The sequence below is a fragment of the Pelophylax lessonae genome (genome assembly GCF_965119305.1).
Source record: "Pelophylax lessonae genome assembly, chromosome: 5".
NCBI lineage: Eukaryota > Metazoa > Chordata > Amphibia > Anura > Ranidae > Pelophylax > Pelophylax lessonae.
Window position 1 is genome coordinate 106692837 of NC_138772.1, and position 24091 is coordinate 106716927.

Here is a 24091-nt window from a genome sequence, read left to right on the forward strand (position 1 = left end):
TTGTGTGGTTTCTGTGGAACTGTCGTCCTCTTCCTCATCGTCTGTATCTAATTGGTTCTCTTGTTCAGGCCAGTCTTCTAGGCCACCTTCCTCTAATAATAGGTTAAGGTCCTTTATGGCTCGAAGCTCAGCTGCTGTTAGGTTGGGTGGATGTTCCACTGTTGTTGGTTTGGTATACATGGCTTTAAAAAGTAAATTCCTGGCGAATAGATTAATGTCTTTAATTATCTCAAATTTATCCGATATTTTGTTGGGACAGAAGGATAGGCCTAATGTCAGGACCTCCATTTGTGCTTGAGTTGGTATATGTGATGATAGGTTGATAATGGTTAGAGCTCCTTGGTTTATGGTCTCTGGCGTTGTGACGTCTTGGTTTTTGTTTTGGGGTTCGGTATCCCTAAAAAAGATTTAGGTTGTTTTAGTTCATCTTTCTTGGATCTCGTGAATATCTCATGTTGTCTGAGGGGTGGTCTGGTATCTTCTTCATTTTGTTTGTTTTGTTCTATTGCTTGGTCATAAATTTCTTCCTCTCTATCATCTGTTTCTAGTGGTTGTGAAGGATTTGGTCTTTCTCTCCTTTTTTCCATTCTGTGTTGTTCTGTTCCTGATGCATGGGATGAGGAATCAGATGAGTAATATGGTCCTGTATTAGGGGTTTGTCTATAGTTTGTTCTTCTATTTTGTCGGGTATTGGACCATTTGTAGGCTCTATTTTGGCTAAATGCGTTTTTGTCTCTCCAGTACTTTTTTTCTTTTTTCTTTAAAATTTCTTTACTGTAGTCTTCTATATGTTGTTTTAACTTTTTTTCCTGTTCGCTATAGAGAGCGATATTTTTTAAGGGGGCGAGTTTTTCATAGATGAGTTTGATTTCATTCTCCAGGGTTTTTATTTGGCACAGGTATTCACTTTGTAGTATTATCATTAGGTTTCTGGAACATTTGTTCATTGAGGACAGGGATGTATTATCCATCCAATTTTCAAGAGGGGGTTTGTTTTGATCCTGTAGCAGAGTGGTAGAGTACTCTTGAAAATTGGATGGATAATACATCCCTGTCCTCAATGATCCATATTTAGCAGAAAATAAAAAACCTAAAAAAAACATATATATTCATATAAGGCTGATCAGCAGAACCTTATCTGTTATATTCCCTCAAAAAGGCATAAGAGTTGGTGATCAGTTCCCCCTCCCAGGCAGATAGCCATATTGAGAGGACCCGGAACCCACCCATCTCCAGCCACTCTCTTTTTTACAAAATAGAGAACCTTTTTTCATTCACTGGTAAACCATGGAGGAAAATCAGGCAGAAGGTCTAATGGGATAGAATAGAAGAACAAACTACTACTTTGTAGTATTATCATTAGGTTTCTGGAACATTCGTTCAGGGCATCTTCCCAATCCTTTTTCATTTGTGTACTAATATTTTCCATGGTAGGAAATATTTGGATTCTTAGGCCTACTGGATTTATCTTTTCGGATATGTATCTCTCAAATGTTTTGATATGCCAATGTAGGGCCGATTTTCTCTCAAAATGTTTTTTGAGAGAGTTAAAGAGTAATGTGATGTTGGATTCTTGTTGTTCGTTTCCCTGGAAGTCTTTATGTATATTGGACATTAAGTTATCCCATTCGGTTCCCATTAGACCTTCTGCCTGATTTTCCTCCATGGTTTACCAGTGAATGAAAAAAGGTTCTCTATTTGTAAAAAAGAGAGTGGCTGGAGATGGGTGGGTTCCGAGTCCTCTCAATATGGCTATCTGCCTGGGAGGGGGAACTGATCACCAACTCTTATGCCTTTTTGAGGGAATATAACGGATAAGGTTCTGCTGATCAGCCTTATATGAATATATATGTTTTTTTTAGGTTTTTTATTTTCTGCTAAATATGGATCATTGAGGACAGGGATGTATTATCCATCCAATTTTCAAGAGTACTCTACCACTCTGCTACAGGATCAAAACAAACCCCCTCTTGAAAATTGGATGGATAATACATCCCTGTCCTCAATGAACGAATGTTCCAGAAACCTAATGATAATACTACAAAGTGAATACCTGTGCCAAATAAAAACCCTGGAGAATGAAATCAAACTCATCTATGAAAAACTCGCCCCCTTAAAAAATATCGCTCTCTATAGCGAACAGGAAAAAAAGTTAAAACAACATATAGAAGACTACAGTAAAGAAATTTTAAAGAAAAAAGAAAAAAAGTACTGGAGAGACAAAAACGCATTTAGCCAAAATAGAGCCTACAAATGGTCCAATACCCGACAAAATAGAAGAACAAACTATAGACAAACCCCTAATACAGGACCATATTACTCATCTGATTCCTCATCCCATGCATCAGGAACAGAACAACACAGAATGGAAAAAAGGAGAGAAAGACCAATGTCACGAATCGGCAGGACTGGTAGTGGATCCTCTGGACCAGAGAGGCGATGGCACGGGTTGTACTAGAGGACCGGTTCTAAGCAGTTACTGGTCTTCACCAGAGCCAGCCGCAAGGCGGGATGGATTTGCTGCGGTGGTAACTACCAGGTCGTGTCCCCTAGTAACAACTCGACCCCTCTGGCAGCTGATATGGCGTGGTACACAGGGAGTAGGCAAGAGCGTAGTCGGACGTAGCAGAGGTCAGGGCAGGCGGCAAAGGTTCAAAGGCGAGTAGTCGGTAGCAACGGGTTCGGCAATAGGCAAAGCAAACAAACACAGCAGGGAACGCTTTCTCAGAGGCACAAGGCACAAAGATCTGGCAGGAAGCTGTGGGAGGAGAAGGTATTTATGGGTAGTGCACAGGTGAAGCCTAATTAAGTCAGCACTACCTCTCACAAACCTTAACCCTTAATAACCACTTTAGGCCAGGCACCAATCACTGGTGCACTGGCCCTTTGAATCTAAGGGTCCCGGCGCGCGCGCCCTAGAGAGCGGGGACGCACACGCTGAGATGCTGGAGTGCTGCCTGGGGGCATACGCTGTGAGTGCTCCAAGGCCAGCAGGGGAGCCGGAGCGCTCAGCGTAACAGTACCCCCCCCTTTGGTCTCCCTCTCTTTTTGGTACCGAGGAACTTGAGGATGAGACTGCGGTCCAGGATGTTCTCCTCCGGCTCCCATGACCTCTCCTCAGGACCGCAGCCCTCCCAGTCGACCAAAAAAATCTTTTCCCCCGGGAGATCTTGGTCGCCAAGATCTCCTTGACAGAGAATATATCGGAGGTAGCGGCGACAGGGGTGGGAGAAACAAGCTTGGGAGAAAAACGGTTAAAGACAGCAGGTTTAAGAAGGGAGACATGGAAGGAGTTATGGATTCGGAGGGAGGGAGGAAGATGGAGCTGATAAGAAACTTGATTGATACGACTCTTGATTTTATAGGGTCCCAAGAAACGAGGGCCCAACTTATAACTTGGGACCCTAAATCGGATGTACCTAGAGGAGAGCCACACCTTGTCACCCGGGCGAAATTCCGGAGGAGATCTGCGTCTCTTGTCAGCTTGAACCTTCATACGGGCGGAAGCCTTGAGGAGAGCAGCGTGGGTTTCTCGCCAGATGGAGGAAAAGTCCTGTACAAGACTGTCAACGGCAGGTACAGAAGAAGGAGTGGGAGACTGTGGCAGAGGTGGAAGAGGATGACGGCCAAAAACTACAAAGAAAGGAGACTTGTTAGAAGCAGAGGATTGTTTGTAGTTGTAGGAGAACTCCGCCCAGGGAAGTAGATCAGCCCAGTCGTCATGGCGTGAGGACACAAAGTGACGCAGATAGTCACCCAAAATTTGGTTCACCCGTTCTACTTGGCCGTTAGACTGAGGATGGTACGAAGAAGAGAAGTCCAATTTGATCCCGAGCTGAGCACATAGAGCCCTCCAGAATTTGGAGACGAATTGTACCCCACGATCCGAGACAATATGTTTGGGAAGGCCATGGAGACGGAAGATGTGTTGGAAAAATTGTTTGGCCAACATGGGTGCAGAGGGTAGACCGGGCAGGGGTACAAAGTGAGCCATCTTGGAGAAGCGATCCACCACGACCCAAATAACGGACTTGCCATGGGAGGAGAGAAGATCTGTAATAAAGTACATAGCGATGTGAGACCAGGGAACTTCAGGAACAGGTAAAGGCAAGAGGAGACCCGTTGGTTTCTGGCGAGGCGATTTATCCCGGGCGCAAATCATACAGGCCTGGACGAAGTCCGAGACATCTTTCTCCAAAGAAGGCCACCAGTACCTTTGGGAGATTAGTTGGAGAGATTTTAGCACCCCTGGATGACCGGCAAAATGGGAGGCGTGGCCCCACTTGAGAATTTGCAACCGCTGACGTGGAGGTACGTAGGATTTGCCAGGAGGAAGAAGGCGCAGGTCCGCGGGAGCGACTGTAATAAGGCGTTCTGGAGGGATAATATATTGAGGTGTTAACTCGTCGCCCACCACATCAGAGGAGCGAGACAGAGCATCTGCCCTAATGTTCTTACAAGCCGGACGGAAATGGATCTCAAAATTAAAGCGGGCGAAGAACAGAGACCAACGGGCCTGACGGGGATTTAATCTCTGAGCAGACTGGAGATAAGCCAGGTTCTTGTGGTCCGTGAAGATGTACACAGGATGTGTGGCGCCCTCGAGTAAATGTCTCCATTCCTCCAGTGCCAATTTAATAGCCAGCAGTTCTCTGTCCCCAATGGAGTAATTTCTCTCTGCGGGAGAGAATGTTTTCGAAAAGAAGCCACAAGTTGAAGTCTTGCCCCTGGAAGACTTCTGGGTGAGGACAGCTCGGCTCCCACCGAGGAGGCATCCACTTCAAGAGAGAAAGGCTTGGTGGAATCTGGTCTAGAGAGAACGGGTGCAGAGGCAAAGGCGGATTTCAGGGACTGGAAGGCTTCCTCGGCTTGGGAAGGCCAGGATTTGGGGTTAGCTCCTTTTCTTGTGAGAGCCACGATAGGAGCTACCAGAGTGGAATAGTGAGGGATGAATTGCCTGTAGTAGTTCGCAAAGCCCAGAAATCTTTGTATGGCTCGGAGACCAGAGGGGCGTGGCCAATCCAGAACCGCCGAGAGCTTGGCTGGGTCCATTTGAAGTCCTTGGGCTGAGATAATGTATCCCAGGAAAGGCAGGGAGGTCTGTTCAGAAAGACATTTTTCAAGTTTAGCGTACAGGCGATTCCTCCTAAGACGAGTAAGAACTTGTCGCACATGGGCCCGGTGTTGGTCCAAATTGGAGGAGAAGATGAGGATATCATCCAGGTACACGACCACGCAGGTGTAAAGTAAGTCCCTGAAAATATCATTGACAAATTCCTGGAAGACAGCAGGTGCGTTGCAGAGGCCGAAGGGCATCACCAAATACTCAAAATGGCCGTCCCTTGTGTTAAAGGCGGTCTTCCATTCGTCTCCCTCACGGATACGGATCAGATTATAGGCCCCTTGAAGGTCCAATTTAGTGAAGATCTTTGCCCCTCGGAGACGATCAAATAGCTCAGAGATTAAAGGCAGAGGGTAACGGTTTTTGATGGTAATTTTATTAAGACCTCTGTAGTCAATGCAGGGGCGGAGGGAGCCGTCTTTTTTTGTCACGAAGAAAAAACCGGCCCCAGCAGGAGAAGAAGATTTTCTTATGAATCCTCTCTGTATGTTCTCACGTATATAGTCGGACATGGCAAGAGTCTCAGGAGGTGAGAGAGGATAAATTCTGCCCCGAGGTGGAATAGAACCGGGTATCAGGTCGATCGGGCAATCGTAGGGTCGGTGAGGAGGAAGAACCTCAGCTTGTTTCTTGCAGAAGACATCCGCAAAGGAATGGTATGGCTTGGGCAGCCCAGGAGGCGGAGAAACTTGCGGGTCCTGTTTGACCAGAGCAGGCTTGAGACAGCGGTCAGAACAGGAGGAACCCCAATGCAGGATCTCACCGGTGGACCGATTCAGGACAGGACTATGACGTTGAAGCCACGGCAGACCCAGGAGGAGTTCGGAGGAACAGAAGGGAAGGACAAAGAACTCTAAAGTCTCGATATGAAATATTCCGATGTCCATCTGCAGAGGCTGGGTACGGAACTGCACGGTGGCAGAGAGTCTCTCACCGTTAACAGTAGAGATGAAAACCGGCTTGGGTAGACGGATTACTGGAATACGGTACTTGTCAACCAAGGAGGCGTGAATGAAGTTGCTAGCTGAACCGGAATCAAAGAACGCGGTTGCGGAGAAAGAGGACTTGGAAGAGATGATCAACTGCACGGGTATGATGAGACGTGGAGAGGAAGAATCCACACCTAGCAACGCCTCTCCCACGTTTACTAGGTACGAGCGTTTCCCGAACGCGGTGGACGGAGAGGACAATCTCTAAGGAAGTGCTCGGTGCTGGCACAGTACAGACACAGGTTCTCGTCTCTGCAGCGGCTTCGTTCTTGTGGAGTCAGGCGTGACCGATCCACCTGCATGGCCTCCATGGTGGGAGGCCCAGTAGCGGGTTGAGGTGGACGCAGAAAAACGGGAGCCAGACGAGGGTAGCGTCTAGGACAAGCTTTTTCCTTTTCAAGGAGGAGTTCCTCTTGTCTTTCGGCGAAACGCTTGTCTATCCTAGTGGCCAGCAAGATGAGGTCACTAAGAGTGGAAGGAAGCTCACGTGCAGCCAGGACGTCCTTTATCTCGCTGTTAAGTCCCTTCTTGAAGGTGGCGCAAAGGGCTTCATTGTTCCAGTTCAGCTCAGAGGCCAGGGTGCGGAACTGAATGGCATAGTCACCCACGGAAGAACCTCCTTGGGTCAAGTTTAGTAAGGCAGTCTCTGCGGAGGTAACACGGGCAGGCTCCTCAAAAACATTCCGGAACTCTAGGCAGAAGCTCTGGACGGAAGCGGTGGCAGGATCTGCGCGGTCCCATAGTGGTGTAGCCCAGGCCAGGGCCTTCCCGGACAGTAAACTGAGAATAAAGGCTACCTTGGCTCGCTCAGAAGGAAACTGGTCGGACAGTAGCTCGAGGTGGAGAGAGCACTGCGACAGGAACCCACGGCACAGCTTTGGATCTCCGTCATATTTGTCTGGTAGGGACAAACGGATTCTGGAACCGGTGGCAACTGCAGGCGGAGGTGCTGGCTGTTGCTGAGAAGGCAGGAGCTGCTGCAACATAGCGGTCAACTGGGCCAGCTGTTGACCCTGCTGGGCCACAATGGTGGTGAGGTCCGCTAGGCTTGGCAGGGGAACATCAGCGGGATCCATGGCCGGATTTTACTGTCACGAACCGGCAGGACTGGTAGTGGATCCTCTGGACCAGAGAGGCGATGGCACGGGTTGTACTAGAGGACCGGTTCTAAGCAGTTACTGGTCTTCACCAGAGCCCGCCGCAAGGCGGGATGGATTTGCTGCGGCGGTAACTACCAGGTCGTGTCCCCTAGTAACAACTCGACCCCTCTGGCAGCTGATATGGCGTGGTACACAGGGAGTAGGCAAGAGCGTAGTCGGACGTAGCAGAGGTCAGGGCAGGCGGCAAAGGTTCAAAGGTGAGTAGTCGGTAGCAACGGGTTCAGCAATAGGCAAAGCAAACAAACACAGCAGGGAACGCTTTCTCAGAGGCACAAGGCACAAAGATCTGGCAGGAAGCTGTGGGAGGAGAAGGTATTTATGGGTAGTGCACAGGTGAAGCCTAATTAAGTCAGCACTACCTCTCACAAACCTTAACCCTTAATAACCACTTTAGGCCAGGCACCAATCACTGGTGCACTGGCCCTTTGAATCTAAGGGTCCCGGAGCGCGCGCGCCCTAGAGAGCGGGGACGCACACGCTGAGACGCTGGAGTGCTGCCTGGGGGCATACGCTGTGAGCGCTCCGAGGCCAGCAGGGGGCCCGGAGCGCTCAGCGTAACAACCAAATCCTTCACAACCACTAGAAACAGATGATAGAGAGGAAGAAATTTATGACCAAGCAATAGAACAAAACAAACAAAATGAAGAAGATACCAGACGACCCCTCAGACAACATGAGATATTCATGAGATCCAAGAAAGATGAACTAAAACAACCTAAAGCTTTTTTAGGGATACCGAACCCCAAAACAAAAACCAAGACGTCACTACACCAGAGACCATAAACCAAGGAGCTCTAACCATTATCAACCTATCATCACATATACCAACTCAAGCACAAATGGAGGTCCTGACATTAGGCCTATCCTTCTGTCCCAACAAAATATCGGATAAATTTGAGATAATTAAAGACATTAATCTATTCGCCAGGAATTTACTTTTTAAAGCCATGTATACCAAACCAACAACAGTGGAACAACCACCCAACCTAACAGCAGCTGAGCTTCGAGCCATAAAGGACCTTAACCTATTATTAGAGGAAGGTGGCCTAGAAGACTGGCCTGAACAAGAGAACCAATTAGATACAGACGATGAGGAAGAGGACGACAGTTCCACAGAAACCACACAAATAGGATTTAAAAAGAAATGGCAAAAATTTCCGTCTCTAAACCTAAACCCTGCCATTGCATTGTTCGTCCGGGAAATTACCGAAGATATAGAAAAATTGAAAGAAGACCATAAGACACACAATCTTACAAAAAGCCAAAAATCAGCAATAAAAGAACTACAAAACCTGGAAAAAATTACAATCAAACCGGCCAACAAAGGCGGCAACATTGTACTCATGAACAATGAAAACTACAAAAAAATGTGTTTAAAAATCTTGAACAACCCTAAATGTTACAAAAGAATATCACCGGTCATGACCAACACTTTTTAAGAAGATTTCTATAAAAAACTGGACAAAGCCCTCAATGCAGGGATAATTACGGAAACCCTATGGAATTTTATGAAGATTAAACATCCACGAACACCAACCTTCTACGCCCTCCCAAAGGTGCACAAAGACAAACTAAACCCACCTGGTAGACCCATAGTCTCAGTAAATGGAAACATCACTGAGACTACAAGTCAGGTAAATGATGCACACCTAAAACCATACGTCACCAACCTACCTTCCTATACAAGGGACACGATACACCTCCTTCAAATCTTGGAAGATATGATCATACCAGAAACAGCATTCCTTATAACAGTCGACGTAGAATCACTGTATAATAATATCCTGCACAAAAAAGGAATAGATATCATCAAAAGAACACTCATTCAAAGAAGCGAACACGAAACTAAGTTTAATGACTTCATTACCCAGATGTTGGAATACATCCTTAACCATAATTTTTTAACCTTTGATGGTAACTATTACTTGCAGACATGTGGCGTAGCGATGGGCACAAGCTGTGCCCCATCCTACGCCAATATTTACCTAGGAGACTGGGAAAGGGAATTCCTAAACAGTGAAGAAAACTGTATATATACAGGCTCATATATCCCTTATCCCAAAAGAAGGGAAGGAGTTATCAGTATGCGGCAGCTATCGCCCAATATCCCTTTTAAATTCTGATTTGAAAATTTTCACGAAACTCCTGGCACTACGACTCTCGCCCCATCTGGAATCATTGATCCATTTGGACCAAGTGGGATTTATCCCAAAGAGGGAGGCAAGAGATAATACTATTAAAGTACTAAATCTTGTTCATATAGCTGCGAAATCTAATACACCTAGCATTTTTTTGAGCACCGATGCTGAAAAAGCTTTCGACCGTGTCAACTGGCGGTTCATGTTTGCAGTCTTATGACAGATTGGCTTGGGGGCAAATATGATTTCCTGGATCTCCCAAGTCTACTCTGACCCTTCAGCGCAAGTAAAGGCTAACGGGCTTCTCTCTGACTCGTTCCATATAGTTAATGGCACGCGTCAGGGTTGCCCGTTATCCCCCTTACTTTTTGTTTTGACCTTAGAACCCTTTATACGTAGGGTACGTTTAAATTCCGATATCTCAGGGATTTCGGTAGAGAAGACGGAGCACAAGGTCTCGGCATATGCCGATGACCTATTATTCTCACTAACAAAACCAATGACTTCCATACCAAATCTCTTACGTGAATTCGATATTTACGGAAGATTATCTAATCTGAAAATAAACTATAACAAATCGGAAGCCATGGGTATTGGTATAACGTCTAGTGCACTCTTCCATCTTAAATCCACTACATCGTTTAGATGGACTGATATAGCTCTTCAGTACCTGGGCGTAAACATCCCTTCGCAACTTATAAGGTCAATTTCCCCGCTCAACTAATCAGTATAAGCGGACTCTTGGAAGGTTGGCAAACAGGGTTACATTCATGGTTCGGGAGATGCAATCTTTTAAAGATGTGCATACTCCCTAAGTTGCTCTATTTATTCCAGACACTACCGATTGCCATTCCCCCCTCTTTTTTTAAAAAAGTTCACTCGCTATTTACTCGCTTCATTTGGGCCAAAAAAAAACCTCGTATCTCCCGTGCCCAGCTTTCTTGGCCTAAGTCAAAAGGTGGTTTAGCTCTCCCAGATGTTTATAAATATTATCAGGCATCGCACTTAGGAAGAATTATTGACTGGAGATGACATTCCAGCTTTAAACAATGGGCACAGATTGAACAACTACAATCAGAGGCAGACTTAGGAGGGGCTATATGGTGTTATAAATATCTACCCCAAGATATTGTGCAACACCCTATAATCGGTTCAACTTTAAAGGTCGCGAGATCACTAATAAAACGATCAGTGCTAACTTCAGTTGATTCTCCACTGATTCCAGTACTGGGTAACCCAGCCTTTGCCCCGGGGATTACAGTTCAACCTTTACGAGACTTGAAGAAAAAGGGTTTTGGACAGGCCTCAACTTTCATTTGGGACAATAACTGGCCTACTATCGTAGGCCTTACCGACCCATCCGGCCCCTATCGTCTACCATTTTGGAACGCCATCCAGCTGCATCACTTTTTACAAACTCTTCCTGCTCCTAAGTCATTGACTAGGGACCTAACGTCGTTTGAAAAATACTGTGTGGGTAATGACGTACTACCGAATTTATTATCTAAAGTTTACCATTTATTGGCGTTGCCTCCAGAGGGCAAACGATTACCCTGCCTGGATAAATGGGAAAGAGATCTTAACTGTAGGTTCACGGTGAAACAAGAAAGGGATATCATTACATTGGCATTGGAAACCCCCGTTTGTACCAAAGTGAAGGAAATGAATTATAAATTACTTACGAGATGGTACCGGGTGCCTTTTTTATTGAATAAGTTTTCTGCAAGTCTCTCAGATCAGTGCTGGCGATGCCAGGAGGAACCGGGGACCATCTTACATATTTTTTGGGAATGCCCTCGCCTGGCTCATTTCTGGGGAGAGGTGTATGCGTTAGCCCAAGAATTCTCTGAGAGGGAGATCCCGAATAATGCGGCTTTTTTTTTACTGCATGTTTCCACCCTGCCCTTTGAGAGTTACAGGAAATCCATCCTGTTCCATATTTTGAACGCAGCTAAATCTTGTATACCCTTACGTTGGAAAACACCTCTTCCTCCAACGATCAGTGATTGTGCCCAAAAAATTGAAGATATTAATAAAATGGAAGACTTGCGTCTCTCTGCACAATTTAAAAAGCAATTTTATAATAAAACATGGGGCGCATGGAACAGGTTTGTCTTAACAGAACGGGGGAAGAATTTACTATGCTCCGAGAGTTTAACAGCCATTACTGAGTTAGAAGGTCAGGGAATTAGTCCCTAGTAGGGTTGAGCGAACACCTAGATGTCCGTGTTCGAGGCGTGCGCACAGGGTGTGCTGGGTGTGCCTGGGCACACCCTAATCACCTAGGGCACATAGCATTGCCAGTGAGGAGATGGGAAAGATCTCCCTGGGACCTGCTCTGCTCTATTTCTCCTTGCCTACAGGTACATGGCCCCGATACATTACTCTCCCTGCTGGAAAACACATGCATGTGTATTTCAACTTTGGGGTGCACACCTTAATGCAATAGGCTGCGCACACCTATGGGCGGTGTAGGTGGAAGCGGCGGTGGAGGAGGACCAGGGCCGGATTAACAGCATCATGGGCTTGGTGCTGAGGATTTTGAAGGGCCTTAAGGGCCGTGCCTTGCCATGCACCCAGAGGAGGAAGGGTGCAGCCATGCATGCCTAATTCAACATGGGATGCTGTCTCTGAAGCCCATAAACACATCCATGCATCGCCAACTGTCCCTCCTTGTCCGGCCTTCACGCTGTGTGGGGAGGTTCTGAGGGTGCTGCCTGGGGAAGCGAGCATAGAAGCCAGACTTCTGTGTTTACAAGTGACAGAAGAGCGGTAACAGTGAATATGGCCAACCCGGGGCCTATATAAAAGGTAGGGGCCTGGAGCTGCAGCTCCAATAGCCCCTACATTAATCTGGCCCTGAGGAGGAGGACGAGGTAGCCAACACTGCTTCTTTTCAAAAATTTTAAATGAGGGTACACCCCAAAAGAGTGAGAAAGAGCAAAAATGGAACAATGGGTGGGTAAGGTCGGTATCCATTGCTATTCTGCATAAGGTACGGAAAAGTCCCGTGGGATCCATGCCTGGTTCATTTTAATGAACGTGAGCTTGTCCACATTGTCTCTGGACAGGCGGCTGCGCTTGTCTGTTATAACGCCCCCAGCCGTGCTAAATACCCGTTCAGATAATACACTGGCTGCAGGGCACGCCAGCACCTCCAAGGCGTAAAGGGCAAGCTCAAGCCATGTGCCCAATTTGGAGACCCAGAAGTTGAAGGGGGCAGACCCGTCATTCACTACATGTAGGCGTGTGCACACATACTGCTCCACCATGTTGGTAAAATGCTGCCTCCTGCTAAGACGTTCCATCTGAGCTGCTGGTGCTGCTGTTTGTTGTGGCATGCTGACAAAGCTTTTCCACATTTCGGCCATGCTAACCCTGCCTTCTGAGGTGCTGGCGGTGCCCTGGTTGCGTTGGCGACCTCCTCCTCCTCCTCCTCTGCCTTGTGCTTCCACTGTGGCCCCGCTGTCAGATGGGAATGCCAGCAGCATGGCGTCTACCAGCGTGCGCTTGTACTCGCGCATCTTGCGATCGCGCTCCAGTGAGTGAATTAAGGACGGTACGTTGTCCTTGTAACGGGGATCCAGCAGCGTGGCCACCCAGTAATCAGCACAAGTTAGAATGTGGGCAACTCGGCGGTCGTTGTGGAGACACTGCAGCATGTAATCGCTCATGTGTGCCAGGCTGCCCAGAGGCGACGAAAGGCTGTCCTCTGTGGGAGGTGTATCGTCCGTGTCCTCTGTATCCCCCCAGCCACGCACCAGTGATGGCCATGAGCTGGCCTGGGTGCCACCCTGCTGTGAACATGGTTCCATCTCCTCCTCCAGCTCCTCCTCCTCCTCATCCTCCAGAACTGTGCCCCTGCTGGACAATTGCGTCCCTGGCGTTTGCGTGTGCAGGAACCCACCCTCGGAGCCCCTTGCGAATGACTGCCCTGAAAGCCTTGGAAATGTTACCTCTTCATCCTCCTCCTCCTCCTCATCCTGTGCCACATCCTCTTCCATCATCGCCCGAATTGTTTTTTCAAGGAGGCATAGAAGTGGGATAGTTAAGCTGAGAACGGCGTCATTGCCACTGGCCATGTTGGTGGAGTACTCAAAACAGCGCAACAAGGCACACAGGTCTCGCATGGAGGCCCAGTTATTGGTGGTGAAGTGGTGCTGTTCCGCAGAGCGACTCACGCGTGCGTGCTGCAGCTGAAACTCCACTATGGCCTGCTGCTGCTCGCACAGTCTTTCCAGCATGTGCAAGGTGGAGTTCCACCTTGTGGGCACGTCACATATGAGGCGGTGAGCGGGAAGGCCGAAGTTACGCTGCAGCGCTGCCAGGCGAGCAGCAGCAGGGTGAGAACGCCGAAAGTGCGCACAAACGGCCCGCACTTTCTGCAGCAGCTCTGACATATCGGGGTAGTTTTTAAGGAACCTCTGCACCACCAAATTCAGCACATGCGCCAGGCAAGGGATGTGCGTCAAACCGGCTAGGCCCAGAGCTGCTATGAGATTTCGCCCGTTATCACACACCACCAGGCCGGGCTTGAGGCTCGCTGGCAGCAACCACTCATTTGTCTGCTGTTCCATGCTCCTCCACAACTCCTGCGCGGTGTGTGGTTTGTCCCCCAAACAGGCAAGTTGTAAAACTGCCTGCTGTCGTTTACCCCTGGCCGTGCTGAAGTTGGTGGTGAAGGTGTTACGCTGTCCGGATGAGGAGGCGGTAGAGGATGAGGAAGCGGAGTAGGAGGAGTTACGAACAGGAGGCAAACTGAAGCGCCCTGCAATCCTCGGTGGTGGAAGGACATGCGCCAAATTGCTATCCGCCTCAGGCCCATCCGCCACTGCATTTACCCAGTGTGCCGTTAGGGAGATATAACGCCCCTGACCGTGCTTACTGGTCCACGTATCCGTAGTTAGGTGGACCTTGGCACAGATGGCGTTGCGCAGTGCACACCTGATATTTTCCCCCACTTGGTTGTGCAGGGAAGGGATAGCTTGCCTGGAAAAGTAGTGGCGGCTGGGCACGACGTACTGTGGGACAGCCACCGACATAAGGTTTTTAAAACTGTGCGTCTCCACCAGACGGAATGACAGCATTTCAAAGGCCAATAATTTTGAAATGCTGGCATTCAGGGCCAGGGATCGCGGGTGGGTAGGGGGGTACTTCCTCTTCCTCTCAAGTGTTTGGGAGATGGAAAGCTGAACGCTTCCACGGGACATTGTGGAGATGGTTGTTGGTGACCCAGGTGGTGGTGTTGCTGACAGATCGTCTGTTTGCGGGGTGGCAGGTGCCGGTATCACTACAGATGTGGCTGGAGCGGCCGAGACTGCAGCAGAAGAGGAAGCAGGATGAGCCAGAGACGTTTCTTGGTTTTGAAGGTGTGTACTCCACTGCAGCTCGTGCTTTGCACTTAGATGCCTGATCATGCAGGTTGTGCTCAGGTTGAGAAGGTTCATGCCTCGCTTCAAGCTCTGATTGCACAGGGTGCAAACCACTCGTGTCCTGTCATCAGCACATTTTCTAAAGAACTTCCACGCTAGAGAACTCCTTTGAGCTGACTTTGGTGCGCTCGTTCCCTTGCTGCGTTGGGCAGTAGCGGGCGTAGTGTCTAGGGCACGGCCGCTCCGCTTCTGCACCCTGCTCCCTCTTCTGCTGTGCTGGTGGCTCTGTGCGACCACCGCCTCTTCCTCCAAACTACTCAGGTCACCTGCATGACGTTCATTCCATGTGGGGTCGAGGACCTCATCGTCCTCCACATCATCTTCCACCCAGTCTTCACCCCTGCCCTCCTTGTCGGTCTCCACAATGCTGAACGCCGCAGCAGTTGGCACCTGCGTTTCGTCATCATCGGAGACGTGCTGCGATGATCCTTGCATGTACTCATCTTGAGAAATAAGTGGTTGGGCATCGCTGCACTCAATCTCTTCCACTTCTGGGGCAGGGCTAGGTGGATGGCCCTGGGAAACCCTGCTGACAGAGTCCTCAAAAAGAATAAGAGACTGCTGTATGGCTTGGGGCTCAGACTGCTGGCCTGATTTGCAAGGGGGTGAGGTGAAAGACGGTTGGACATTGGCTGCAGGTGCCAACTCTGACCTTTCTGCAGTAGACTGGGTGGGAGACAATGTGAAGGAACTGGAGGCACTGTCAGCAGCAAACCAATCTACTATCGCCTCAACTTGTTCTGGCCTCATCACTTCTAGGGGCGTTTGATGCCCTACCAAATACTGATGCAGGTTCTGTCGCCTACTCACACTTGAGGAAGGTGTTTCACTTGTGCGTGTAGCTGGCACAGATCGACCATGTCCTCTCCTTGCAACAGGAGCTCTACCAGCAGCACCACGACCCAGGCCACGGCCCTTATTTGACGGTCTCCTCATATTTCTGTAATTTAAGATCTTGCCCTAGAAAGGTTTTTATTGAATAGCGGAATAGAAAATATGATCCAAAAAAAGTGTATGTATATCACACGTACACAACCACACTAGGCCCCAATTACTATTGTTTGTACCCCTAAAAGGCTAGATGAGGAGTAGGGGGAGTATGGAACAGGCAGCACCCTCAAACCTTCAGAAGTATGAGATGAACCCCAACAACTTGGAAAGGTGGATCTCTCTCACACGTACCAACACAGACTATCCCCCAATTTAACTGATCCCCAAAGGTTTTTGATTAAATAGCGGAATAGAAAATATGATCCCAAAAAAGTGTATGTATATCACACGTACACAACCACACTAGGCCCCAATTACTATTGTTTGTACCCCTAAAAGGCTAGGAGTAGGGGGAGTATGGAACAGGCAGCACCCTCAAACCTTCAGAAGTATGAGATGAACCCCAACAACTTGGAAAGGTGGATCTCTCTCACACGTACCAACACAGACTATCCCCCAATTTAACTGATCCCCAAAGGTTTTTGATTAAATAGCGGAATAGAAAATATGATCCCAAAAAAGTGTATGTATATCACACGTACACAACCACACTAGGCCCCAATTACTATTGTTTGTACCCCTAAAAGGCTAGGAGTAGGGGGAGTATGGAACAGGCAGCACCCTCAAACCTTCAGAAGTATGAGATGAACCCCAACAACTTGGAAAGGTGGATCTCTCTCACACGTACCAACACAGACTATCCCCCAATTTAACTGATCCCCAAAGGTTTTTGATTAAATAGCGGAATAGAAAATATGATCCCAAAAAAGTGTATGTATATCACACGTACACAACCACACTAGGCCCCAATTACTATTGTTTGTACCCCTAAAAGGCTAGGAGTAGGGGGAGTATGGAACAGGCAGCACCCTCAAACCTTCAGAAGTATGAGATGAACCCCAACAACTTGGAAAGGTGGATCTCTCTCACACGTACCAACACAGACTATCCCCCAATTTAACTGATCCCCAAAGGTTTTTGATTAAATAGCGGAATAGAAAATATGATCCCAAAAAAGTGTATGTATATCACACGTACACAACCACACTAGGCCCCAATTACTATTGTTTGTACCCCTAAAAGGCTAGGAGTAGGGGGAGTATGGAACAGGCAGCACCCTCAAACCTTCAGAAGTATGAGATGAACCCCAACAACTTGGAAAGGTGGATCTCTCTCACACGTACCAACACAGACTATCCCCCAATTTAACTGATCCCCAAAGGTTTTTGATTAAATAGCGGAATAGAAAATATGATCCCAAAAAAGTGTATGTATATCACACGTACACAACCACACTAGGCCCCAATTACTATTGTTTGTACCCCTAAAAGGCTAGGAGTAGGGGGAGTATGGAACAGGCAGCACCCTCAAACCTTCAGAAGTATGAGATGAACCCCAACAACTTGGAAAGGTGGATCTCTCTCACACGTACCAACACAGACTATCCCCCAATTTAACTGATCCCCAAAGGTTTTTGATTAAATAGCGGAATAGAAAATATGATCCCAAAAAAGTGTATGTATATCACACGTACACAACCACACTAGGCCCCAATTACTATTGTTTGTACCCCTAAAAGGCTAGGAGTAGGGGGAGTATGGAACAGGCAGCACCCTCAAACCTTCAGAAGTATGAGATGAACCCCAACAACTTGGAAAGGTGGATCTCTCTCACACGTACCAACACAGACTATCCCCCAATTTAACTGATCCCCAAAGGTTTTTGATTAAATAGCGGAATAGAAAATATGATCCCAAAAAAGTGTATGTATATCACACGTACACAACCACACTAGGCCCCAATTACTATTGTTTGTACCCCTAAAAGGCTAGGAGTAGGGGGAGTATGGAACAGGCAGCACCCTCAAACCTTCAGAAGTATGAGATGAACCCCAACAACTTGGAAAGGTGGATCTCTCTCACACGTACCAACACAGACTATCCCCCAATTTAACTGATCCCCAAAGGTTTTTGATTAAATAGCGGAATAGAAAATATGATCCCAAAAAAGTGTATGTATATCACACGTACACAACCACACTAGGCCCCAATTACTATTGTTTGTACCCCTAAAAGGCTAGGAGTAGGGGGAGTATGGAACAGGCAGCACCCTCAAACCTTCAGAAGTATGAGATGAACCCCAACAACTTGGAAAGGTGGATCTCTCTCACACGTACCAACACAGACTATCCCCCAATTTAACTGATCCCCAAAGGTTTTTGATTAAATAGCGGAATAGAAAATATGATCCCAAAAAAGTGTATGTATATCACACGTACACAACCACACTAGGCCCCAATTACTATTGTTTGTACCCCTAAAAGGCTAGGAGTAGGGGGAGTATGGAACAGGCAGCACCCTCAAACCTTCAGAAGTATGAGATGAACCCCAACAACTTGGAAAGGTGGATCTCTCTCACACGTACCAACACAGACTATCCCCCAATTTAACTGATCCCCAAAGGTTTTTGATTAAATAGCGGAATAGAAAATATGATCCCAAAAAAGTGTATGTATATCACACGTACACAACCACACTAGGCCCCAATTACTATTGTTTGTACCCCTAAAAGGCTAGGAGTAGGGGGAGTATGGAACAGGCAGCACCCTCAAACCTTCAGAAGTATGAGATGAACCCCAACAACTTGGAAAGGTGGATCTCTCTCACACGTACCAACACAGACTATCCCCCAATTTAACTGATCCCCAAAGGTTTTTGATTAAATAGCGGAATAGAAAATATGATCCCAAAAAAGTGTATGTATATCACACGTACACAACCACACTAGGCCCCAATTACTATTGTTTGTACCCCTAAAAGGCTAGGAGTAGGGGGAGTATGGAACAGGCAGCACCCTCAAACCTTCAGAAGTATGAGATGAACCCCAACAACTTGGAAAGGTGGATCTCTCTCACACGTACCAACACAGACTATCCCCCAATTTAACTGATCCCCAAAGGTTTTTGATTAAATAGCGGAATAGAAAATATGATCCCAAAAAAGTGTATGTATATCACACGTACACAACCACACTAGGCCCCAATTACTATTGTTTGTACCCCTAAAAGGCTAGGAGTAGGGGGAGTATGGAACAGGCAGCACCCTCAAACCTTCAGAAGTATGAGATGAACCCCAACAACTTGGAAAGGTGGATCTCTCTCACACGTACCAACACAGACTATCCCCCAATTTAACTGATCCCCAAAGGTTTTTGATTAAATAGCGGAATAGAAAATATGATCCCAAAAAAGTGTATGTATATCACACGTACACAACCACACTAGGCCCCAATTACTATTGTTTGTACCCCTAAAAGGCTAGATGAGGAGTAGGGGGAGTATGGAACAGGCAGCACCCTCAAACCTTCAGAAGTATGAGATTGTGTTCACTGTACCCCACAAAGATTGAGTTCACTGCACCCCACAATGATTGTGTTCACTGCACCCCACAAAGATTGTGTTCACTGCACCTCACAAAGATTGTGTTCACTGTACCCCCCAAAGATTGTGTTCACTGCACCCCACAAAGATTCTGTTCACTGTACCCCACAAAGATTGTGTTCACTGCACCCCAAAAAGATTGTGTTCACTGCACCCCAAAAAGGATGTTGTTCACTGCACCCCAAAAAGGATGTTGTTCACTCCACCCCAAAAAGATTGTGTTCACTGCACCCCACAAAGATTGTGTTCACTGCACCCCAAAAAGATTGTGTTCACTGCACCCCAAAAATGATTTTGTTCACTGCACCCCAAAAAGGATTTTGTTCACTGCACCCCAAAAAGGATGTTGTTCACTCCACCCCAAAAAGATTGTGTTCACTGCACCCCAAAAAGATTGTGTTCACTGCACCCCACAAAGGATTTTGTTCACTGCACCCCAAAAAGATTGTGTTCACTGCACCCCAAAAAGGATGTTGTTCACTGCACCCCAAAAAGGATTTTGTTCACTGCACCCCAAAAAGATTGTGTTCACTGCACCCCACAAAGGATTTTGTTCACTGCACCCCACAAAGATTGTGTTCACTGCACACCAAAAAGGATTGTGTTCACTGCACCCCAAAAAGATTTTGTTCACTGCACCCCAAAAAGATTGTGTTCACTGCAGCCCAAAAAGATTGTGTTCACTGCAGCCCAAAAAGATTGTGTTCACTGCAGCCCAAAAAGATTGTGTTCACTGCAGCCCAAAAAGATTGTGTTCACTGCAGCTCACACACAGAAAAATGGATGTGGATCACTGACACCTGCCTATCTCCAATCCCACACCACACAGCAATATCGATTGTAGTTTGTAGAACACAGTTTCCCTAAAATTCAGCAGACTCTGTCCCTAACAGGATTGAGAAGAGATCGTAGATCAGGATTGAGTGCAGACCCCACCCCCCACACAGCAATATCGATTGTAGTTTGTAGAAGACACTGACCCTATAATTCAGCAGACTCTATCCCTAAAATGCCTACAACTCGCCCTGCCTAAACACTCCGACCTGTCCCTCAATTCTATCCGGACACAAATGGTTTTTTCCTGCCTATCTTTCCCTAATCAGCAGCCAGCACGTTGATGTGTGCTCTGTCCCTGAATCTAAGCAGCATAATGACGCCGCTGCGGCTGCCTCGAACTTATAAAGACTTGGTCACATGCTTCAGACGGCCAATCACAGCTACTGAGACATTTGCAGGCATGGCTGGGATGGCTTAAGGCACACCAGTTAAACGATTGTTGATTGGCTGTTGAAAGCCCGCCATGAAAAGAGCGCCAAAGCATGCAAAACCCGGAAATAAAACGACCGAACACGGATTTTTACCCGAACATACAGTAAAGTGTCCGTGTCCGTGTTCGGGTACAAAAAATCCAATTATTCGGTACGAACACGAATAATACAGTCCGTGTTCGCTCAACACTAGTCCCTAGGTTTGAGTAGTACTATTCTGGGTGAATCCAAGGTGGCCTCCCCTTCCCCCCTTTTCCTTTTTTTTTTTTTTCTTTTTGGGTTTTGTTTTGTTTCGGTTTTGTTGATATATCACATTAAAGTGATGGATATGTAAGAAAAATGATGTATTGATTTGTAAATAACCTGTAAGTGTGATCTCGCATAAATAAAATATTTGAAAAAAAAAAAGAAAACTGTATATATACCGACAACATATTATTATGGCAAAGATATCTGGACGATATTTTGATCGTCTGGGATGGACCAGAAGAACTAATAAAACGATGCCTAAAAAAGATGAATACCAACAATCATAATATGTTCTTTACATTAAATTACAGCAATACAAAAGTAGCATTCCTGGATACTTGGATAATGAAGGATGAAATTGACCAAATACAGACAACACTCTACAGGAAAGAGACTGCAGGAAATACGATCTTGCACGCTTCCAGCTTTCACCCTACTCCTCTCAAAAGAGCTATTCCATACAGCCAATACCTCAGACTCAAAAGAAATTGTACTGTGGACAAAGACTTCCAACATGAAGCAAGACTCTTAACTGAAAGACTTATTCAAAAGGGAAACACAAAAAGTACCCTTAGAAAAGCCTATAAGAAAGTTAATATACAACCAAGACAAAAAATTCTATTCAAAAAGAAAAAGACAGATACCCCGAAGGAAAGCGATAATACACGCATTATAATGAGATATACCAACGAATACCCAAAGATCAAAAGAATACTACAAAAACACTGGCCCATACTTAAAGAAGACCCAACACTAAAACATCTTATACCTGATACTCCAAAAATCACATATCGAAAAGCAGGCTCCCTACAACAGAATTTCACACATAGTGAATACAAAGAGGGAAGCAGGAAAGACCCTTGCAAAGCAAAAGGCACATTCCCTTGCGGAAGTTGTGCCCAGTGTAATGTCATTCAAAAATGTATTGATACAATACTCCCTAATGGTGAAGAATTCAAGCCCAAACACTTTGTAAATTGTAGAACTAGAGGAGTAGTGTACCTCATGCGCTGCGAATGTGGATCATATTACGTTGGGAAAACCAAACAGGAGATGGGGAAGAGAATTAACAAACACGTAAACAGTATGGAGCTATGTAATCCTTACCTCCCCCTGGGGAGACACGTGGCATACCAACATGGCTACAAAATGCCCAAAGTGACATTTATTGCACTTGAGAGGATACACATCCCACATAGAGGGGGAGACTGGAACAAAAGACTCCTCCAAATGGAAACAAGATGGATACAACGTTTAAAAGCAACCAAACCACCAGGCTTAAACGAGATTGAAAGCTTTCGTCCCTTCCTTGAAGGTTTCTCATCTGGAAAAACAGATTGAATGTAACACCACATAATTATAAAAAACGGAAACCATCTTTATCCATTCATAAAAATCCTTGTATATAGCTTCTTTCCTCTTTTAACGAGAAAACAATGTGATACCCGCTTTGCAGGATATCATATCATAAAAATATCTCATTCATAAGAACATTTTTGTGAAACCTCTTATCCATTCACCAAAACCCTTGTAACAAAAACCTTTCACCTATAGGAAACATAGGTATGAACATTGAACTCCTATTTTTCCAAAGGAGCAAAAAGTGAATAAAAACCCCCTCCCCTTCCCCCCCCCTTTCTCTTCCCAGGACATACCCCAAGTCTGATTGCCCCCCATATAAACCAGAGAATCAATACTTTTGAAACTGCTGTTAAAACTGAAATCTGAAGATCGTTTATTATACTATTTATGATTTATTGTATAAATGTAATTATTGATGACTCCTTTTGAATATATGATTACACTCTGTCACCACTTGAGCCTCCCGCCTGTCTATTCAAATCGCACCCGGCACTGTAAGCCCCTGAACAGCCAGGGGTTAAGATGGAACCTTGGGACATACCATCTCCCTCAACAAGATCCCCCTCCCGGAGATCTTGGTTCCTCCTCTCCGTGTCGGCGGCCAATACGTGAAGACGGACCACCGGATGCGCGCGCATCTTTGGGCGCATGCGCAGTAACCGGGATCGCGCCTATTGCGTAATAAGCCTAGTACGTGCGGGACCTACGGCGCCTGCACGACAGGCTTTATAAGGCCGGGGAACCAGCGTCTCTCCACTATTCATTCACACTGAAGGGACTGGAGAGACAGAACGGCAGCACGAGGAACAAACCACTCAAACAGTAAGTTTTTCAAAGGATGGCTCACCATCCACTGTAAACACCACAAGTCACCTAACAATAAATCAGCACTTACTAGCTCACTGGACTTTATGTATTTTTATTTCACAATAGAAAGTCTACTAATAGGATTGAATACCTGTGACTACCACATACCAATTAATGATTGTGCGGGAGGAAAAAGTTTTTTTTTCGCCTTCTTGACCACATACCCACCATATAAGAGTAAGTTTATATACCCAACGCCTATATCTATATATATATATATATATATATATATATATATATATATATATATATATATATATATATAGACTACATAAGAATTTTAACAAAGGATCTGGGAATATTTTACAGCCCAGCAAAAACCCAGTACCTCACCCTAAGAGAAGAAAGAGAAAAAACCTCCAAAAAATCTATACTAAGGTGAACAGGCTACATATATTGTAAGTACCTCACTTTAGAAACTAACCAAAACCTACTCCTATACCCAGCACAATCATTAATATAAAAAATATATGTATCCTCAGATCTATTCATTACAAGAATAGGATACTATCCCCTGCACCCAATAACCTTAAGAACATAAGAAATTGGAAGACAACCATACAGTAAGTTGTCAGATACTTACCTCAAAACCCATACAAATCTAGAAACCTACCAAATACACAATACATAATGTGTATATATATATATATATTCCTCAGGCTGCACCATAGTGGTTCCTGTTGCGAATCCGTCCAGACACAAGGAAGCTCACAGGAATAGACAGAGAAAGTATGTATATACAAACAAATAAATACTAAATAATATATTATACTAAAAGTATGTAAAAAAGATCAAATAATACTTATCACTATCTCCACAGAATTGGTGATAACCAAAAAAATCCTTGAAAAAGGCTACCCAGTAGCCGAAACGTGTTGGATAAACACGCTTTGGACCTACAGTTGGATCTCTGTGAACATATTTTTCCAAGCAACAAGCCTGGAAAAAACAGAGAACAATGTCCAAAAACAAAAGTCACCTTTTCACTTATGTCACGGATATTCTCCAAAACTTTCCTTTCTTCTAAACACATTTTGGGTCTATAACCCAAACACCTATGCACTGGATATATGTA